Source organism: Macrobrachium nipponense, chromosome 3 (genome assembly GCF_015104395.2).
Source record: "Macrobrachium nipponense isolate FS-2020 chromosome 3, ASM1510439v2, whole genome shotgun sequence".
NCBI classification, from domain to species: domain Eukaryota; kingdom Metazoa; phylum Arthropoda; class Malacostraca; order Decapoda; family Palaemonidae; genus Macrobrachium; species Macrobrachium nipponense.
In genome coordinates, this window is record NC_087202.1 from 81,802,594 (window position 1) to 81,809,142 (window position 6,549).

At 30.4% G+C, this 6,549-nt stretch overlaps 1 protein-coding gene across 5 annotated transcripts in view; it reads left to right on the forward strand.

Annotated features, from left to right (window-relative positions):
- Positions 1-6,549, forward strand: part of LOC135221850 (juvenile hormone esterase-like) — a 552,420-nt gene that overhangs the window by 533,725 nt on the left and 12,146 nt on the right. The window contains exon 1 of one of the 5 annotated variants that reach the window (XM_064259785.1): positions 4,365-4,524. The exons of 1 other annotated variant lie outside the window; for it this stretch is intronic. The gene's annotated coding sequence lies outside the window, so the exon portion shown is untranslated. Of the gene's footprint in view, positions 1-4,364; positions 4,525-4,606; positions 4,744-6,533 lie in introns of those variants that run through there. 3 more of the 5 variants (XM_064259781.1, XM_064259783.1, XM_064259784.1) reach the window with 3 other exon arrangements.

Consider the following 6,549-nt stretch of genomic DNA (forward strand, 5'->3'; position numbering starts at 1 on the left):
AAGTGAAGATATGATATATCATACTCCCTTTTGAGAAAAAATGGATGACATTTGAGCGGAAAAAGTGAAACATATCACCTTTATTTTATACTTATTATCTAATCAGGTTGAACATTAAATGTTAAATATTTTCCAAAGCAAATGTTTACAACCTAATTATTTCTTGTATAAGAATACATCACATCCATACAAGCAGATGAGCACCTCAGTGGCGCGGTCGGTATGGTGTTGGTGTGCCACCTCGGTGGCCGCAAGTTCGATTATCGGGCATTCCATTGAGGAGTGAGAGAGGTGTATTTCTGGTGATGGAAGTTCACTCTCGACGTGGTTTAGAAGTCACGTACAGCCGTTGGTCCCGTTGCTGAATAACTACTGGTTCCATGCAACGTAAAAACACCATCCAGCAGAATATACATACAAGCAGCTGGCCCTTCTTGCATGAAGACAATTAATTCTAACGATAACACGAAGTATTAATGTAAATTGATGTAGACAGCAAATCTATAAGTGATGAGAGATTATGAGAAAAATTTTCTAATGTAAAAGTTTCATCAATTACATATGTCCTGAATAAAACAAGTTTCCTATTTAGAAATTACTTGTCTAAATGATTTTACTATATTGAATAAGTTGGTAAATTTGTAACGATTGAATAATGAAGAAAGTTGCTAGGATTACGCATTTTCTTTTAAATTAATTTTTTTATGATCGTAAGCATATAAAATCGTTAATTTGGGCTGCTCCTCACTTTGTAATCACATAAAAAAACGTGTTCGCTAAATTCTAAAGCAGATAATGAGACGTTAATGAAAATGATTTTATTTCAGACATGTTTTGAATAGCTTCAATCTAAACCTCATATTTCTATAACAAACTGATTTCTTTTAGATGGTTACTTATCGAATGCATAAATTGGTTTCAAAATAAATTATGATACAATTCCTGACGCCTCCGAACCTTTTTGAAAGCTATGACTTTTGCCAAACAGCGAATTCAGACATTCTTTTGATGTTCTGACGCAGCCGCGTGACCAATGAATGAACGTCATTCGAGTACATCTCATAGACTGCAATGAAATATTTATTGAGAATAAATATAAAATACTTAACGTGAATAAATGTGGAATATTTCTTGAGAATAAATATAAAATTTATTGAGAAAAAATATAAGATATTTATTGAGAATAAATACGAAATATTTATGGAGAATAAACATAAAGTATTTAATGAGAATAAATGTGAAATATTTATTGAGAATAAATATAAAATATATGATGAGAATGAATATAAAATATTTAATGAAAATGAATATAAAATATTTATTGAGGATGAATATAAAATTCATTGAGAATAAGAATGAAATATTCATTTGAGAATAAATATAAAATATCTATTGAGAATAAATGTAAAATATTTATTGAGAATAGATATGAAATATTTAATGAAAATTAATATAAAATATAATAAATATAAAATCTATTGCGAAAAAATCTAGGAAATTTATTGAGAATGAATATAAAATATTCATTGAGACTAAATATAAAATTTATTTAGAGTAAATATAGAATATTTATTGAGAATGAATATAAAATATTTAATGAGAATGAAAAGAAAATATTTTTTGAGAATGAATATAAAATATTCAGTGAGAATGAATAGGAAACATTTAATGAGAATGAATATAAATTGTTTATTGAGAATAAGTATAAAATATTTAATGAGAATATAAAATATCTATTAAGAATAAATATGAAATATTTATTGAGAAGGAATATAAAATATTTATTTAGAATAAATATGAAATATTTATTGAGAATAAATACAAAATATTTATTTAGAATGAATATGAAATATTTATTGAGAATGAATATAAAATATTTAATGAGAATGAATATAAAATATTTATTTAGAATAAATATGAAATATTTATTGAGAATAAATACAAAATATTTATTGGGAATGAATATAAAATATTTAATGAGAATGAATATAAAATATCTAATGAGAATTAATATGAAATGGTCATTTGAGAATAAATATAAAATATCTATTGAGGATAAATATGAAATATTTAATGATAATTAATATAAAATATTGAGAAAAATATAAAATATTTAGAATGAGAAATATAAAATATTTATTGAGAATGAATATAAAATATTTATTGAGAATGAATATAAAATTTATTGAGAATAAGTATAAAATATTCATTTGAGAATAAATAATGAAAATAGCTATTGACAATAAATATGAAATATTTAATTTTAATGAATATAAAATATTTATTGGGAATAAATATAAAATATCTATTGAGAATAACAGGAAATATTTATTGAGAATAAATACAATATTTAATGAGAATAAATATGAAATATTTATTGAGAACAAATACAATATTGGAATTGAGGAATAAATAATGAAACAATAATTTAATGAGAATAAGATACAATAATTTAAATGACAATGAATTTATTGAAAGAATTTATTCAAAAAAATAAAGAAAACATATTTAATGAGAATGAATATAAAATATTTATTGAGAATAAATATAAAATATTTATTGAGAATAAATATGAAATATTTGAGGAAAAATATACAATATTTATTGATAATAAATGTGTAGGTTTGTCCATCAGGGCAAATTCATTTTTCGAATTCGCGAAAATTAGATATTGATTATGCATTTATATGAAAAATTAAAATATAAGAATAAAACAGAAATAAGGAAAATAAAAATTAAAAAAAAGATAAAAATACTACACAGATTTAACCGAAAGTAATTACACGGTAACAACCTAAAAGGAAATGTGATGTGAGAGAGAAAACGGAGTAAAATGTATAGAAAAAAAATTAAATCATAATCGTTCTACGTTTTATGACGTTGCAAGACGTGAACAGTCAGATGACAAAATCCTGATAATCCTTATCGCCAAGGTCAAACGTAGCGTCAGCAAACCTCCTCTCCAATTGATTAATTGATCGGGTACGCGCAAACAGGTTTTGTGAGTACCTAGTCAACAAAAGTATTTTTACTGTCCCCCCACCAGTAGTGAGTCACACTGAATACCAATCTAGGCGGGTGCCTTCAGATGTATTTCAGCCGACTAAAGGGAGATAGTAATCACTCAATGAGGAACGGTGACCGTGGCATCAAGAGTTTAGCAATTCCTAAGTTATAGAAAAAATTACAAAAGTTATAAAAAAAATGACAAGATATTTCTGGACTCTCTCTCTCTCTCTCTCTCTCTCTCTCTCTCTCTCTCTCTCTCTCTCTCTCTCTCTCTCATATATATATATATATATATATATATATATATATATATATATATATATATGTATATATATATATATATATATATATATAATATCTATATAATATATATAAAGATATATATATATATATATATATATATATATATATATATATATATATATATATATGTATATATATATATATATATATATATATATGAGAGAGAGATATGTATGTATATATTATATATATAGATATATATTATATATATATATATACACATACATACATACATCTGTATATGTATACAAAATAGGTGTGGTTTGTCAATGTAACACTATAGTCTGCGGGTAATATATCGTAATACTCATGCAGACTTGCCCATGTCCAAGTTACATAATGTCCCCAGATTCTAGATCCCTTCTCTTATTTTCGTAATTATTAACGGTACGAGTACACTACTGGTGCATATATATATATATAATATATATATATATATATATATATATATATATATATATATATATATACATATATATATATATAAAAGTGTGTGTGTGGATGTTTGGATGTATGTATACAATTCATATAATAGGTTTGTCAGTAGAAACACTCGCGCGTATAAGTTTTAAAAATAGTTATGATTTTATGGTTGTTAGCTGATACGAATATAAGCAATTGCATCCACATCTTCGTTAAAACAACTAAGATAAGCACGTGACTGGTCACTTTTTATCTGGCCTTCGTTATCTTGTTGACTTTTCACTTCCTTTCTATAAAAAAAATAAATCGAGATAACCAAGATTGCAGCACAAGTCTTATCCACAGAAGTTTCCATAAGTCTTTATTTGTTTTTTCCTTTACCAGAATGATTGCCAAAACAGTACAAGAGTTAACAGTTCGTCCACTGAAGGAAATGTCCTCGAAAATGAGTAAGTTCGCCCTTGAGATCACTTCAATTCCATTGCCATCAAGGCTCAAAGAATTCTTCGGAACTCGAGCAGGGTAACCATAACGAAATGAACATTGCCATCGATCTGCAGAGGATAGGCGCGAGTTTTCTTCTTCGACTTTTTTTTATACCATTATTCATATAGGAGGCATGACCCACGAGCACATAGCACGCGAAGTGTGTGTGTGTTACGTAAAGTTCTGAATAACAACGGCGCACAAATTCCTATGCGGCTACTTTCAGGGCCAACGTTGGCCTGGCCACTCGGAGCGGAGTAGTCGCCAAGGAAGGGGAGGCAGAGCGGAGTCCGGGAAGGCAAGGTTAGTTCTTATATATATAATTATATATTAATGATATATGTAAAGAGGTGTAGTGTGCGTCTGTTGGCCTTAGCAGCGAATTGCGTTCCTGGTAGTTGGTCGACTGCAGCGCAGCGTGGTATCAAACCTGGGTGGAGCACGGCATAGGTCTGTCTGGCTACCTCATCCCCAAAGGACAGTACCGAAAACCGGAGAGCTAACACCTGGAGCCACGTACAGGTGAATATATATATATATATATATATATATATATATATATATATATATATATATATATATATATATATATGTGTGTGTGTGTGTGTGTGTGTGTATGTATGTATGTATAGTGTGTGTGTGTGTGTGTTAACTTCATCATTACGCAATTGTTCCGGGCATGAATACAATTACCAACAGACAGGACGTCATTGATACGGGATGGTATCCAGCGGAGATATTCATTTTTAAAAATAAGTTAAAAGCTTTCCTGGACCATATATAACAGTCCTCATTGTCAAGCATCGTGGAATGACCGCCGGACACGCACTCCACCTGTGTTCATATCTGCGTTTTGTAATTATGTATACACACACACACACACACACACACACACACACATATATATATATATATATATATATATATATATATATATATATATATATATATATATATATTCTAAGAGTTGTATTAGCTGCTGAACTTGAAGGCGTTGCCAGAGACTTCTCTATCGCAAGGCGATCCAAGCTAACTGCCTCCGTTTATAGGAAATCGATGTTTAGCGAGAGGTCACACTGTCGTTAAGTACCCAGGGCAATTGTTTGGGTGAATATTTAACGCAGATCCGAACTGTGACGATAGATAGGTGGGTTAACAATAATTGTATATCTATATACACAATACCAATTTATATATATGTTGCATAAACAATCTTCAGTAACTGCCCTAGCTAACTATAAAGTTTTATTCCAATGAATCTTCGACCCTCCCCGAATACGGCTAACCTTGAGAACTCCCCCCCCCCACACCCCAACCGGCCACCCCGCCCCCCTTTTTATGTGTGCACCTTTGTATTTTATTCATGCTGTCAGTAAATGACAGGTTTTGTACGCTCAATCTGTAAGCAATGACAGCAATCCATCTTTCCGCTTCCTCTTGTAATTCGTTATATCGTCTACCTGCCGATGTGGTAACACAATAATGATAATGATAATAATTCAGTGCATCGTCATTACCCAAAATTTATCATTTTTAGTGTTATGTAACAGAAAACTATTGCGCCGGCTTTATCTGTCCGTCCGCACTTTTTCTGTCCGCCCTCAGATCTTGAAAACGACTGAGGCTAGAGGGCTGCAAATTGGTCTGTTGATTATCCACCCTCCAATCATCATACATGCCAAATTGCAGCCCTCTAGCCTCAGCAGTTTTTATTCCATTTAAGGTTAAAGTTAGCCATTATGGAGGAGTTATGGAGTTCCATTTGACAACGTCTGTGTATGTGTGTGTGAGAGAGAGAGAGAGAGAGAGAGAGAGAGAGCATGTAATTGCTGTATGGATAGTTAATGACTGAATTGGTTGTTGGTGGGTTCTAGGCTGTCTACTGGTGCTGTTGATTGTTAGAGTTCTGTGTTTTTAGTGTTTTTTCAGCCAGTCTTGGGTTGGAAGCCTGTGGACAGCCTATTTTTTTTAAAAAATTTTTTTTTTTTAAATTTTTTTATTTTTTAAAAAAATATTGTAGTGTTAGCAGAAGTGTGTTGAAGGCTTTTGGTCAGATAAGTTGTGTTTTGTTGATTTGTTTTTAGTTATTGTTGAGTTAGTGTTGTTTGCTTAGAGTTGTTGTGCCTGTGCTGTTGTCTTTGTTGTTGTTTGATTTCTTGGTGTTTTTAGTGGGTGTCTGTGGTGCCTTTTGTTTTGTGTTGTTTTTGTGTTAGTGATTGGTTGTGCAGTGGTCTTTTGTTGTGGTTGCATTCCTTGGTTGTTGTTGTTGTTGTGTTCCTTGTTTGTTGTTGTGTTGTTGAGTTGTGGTCCTTGGGTGTTGTGTTGAGT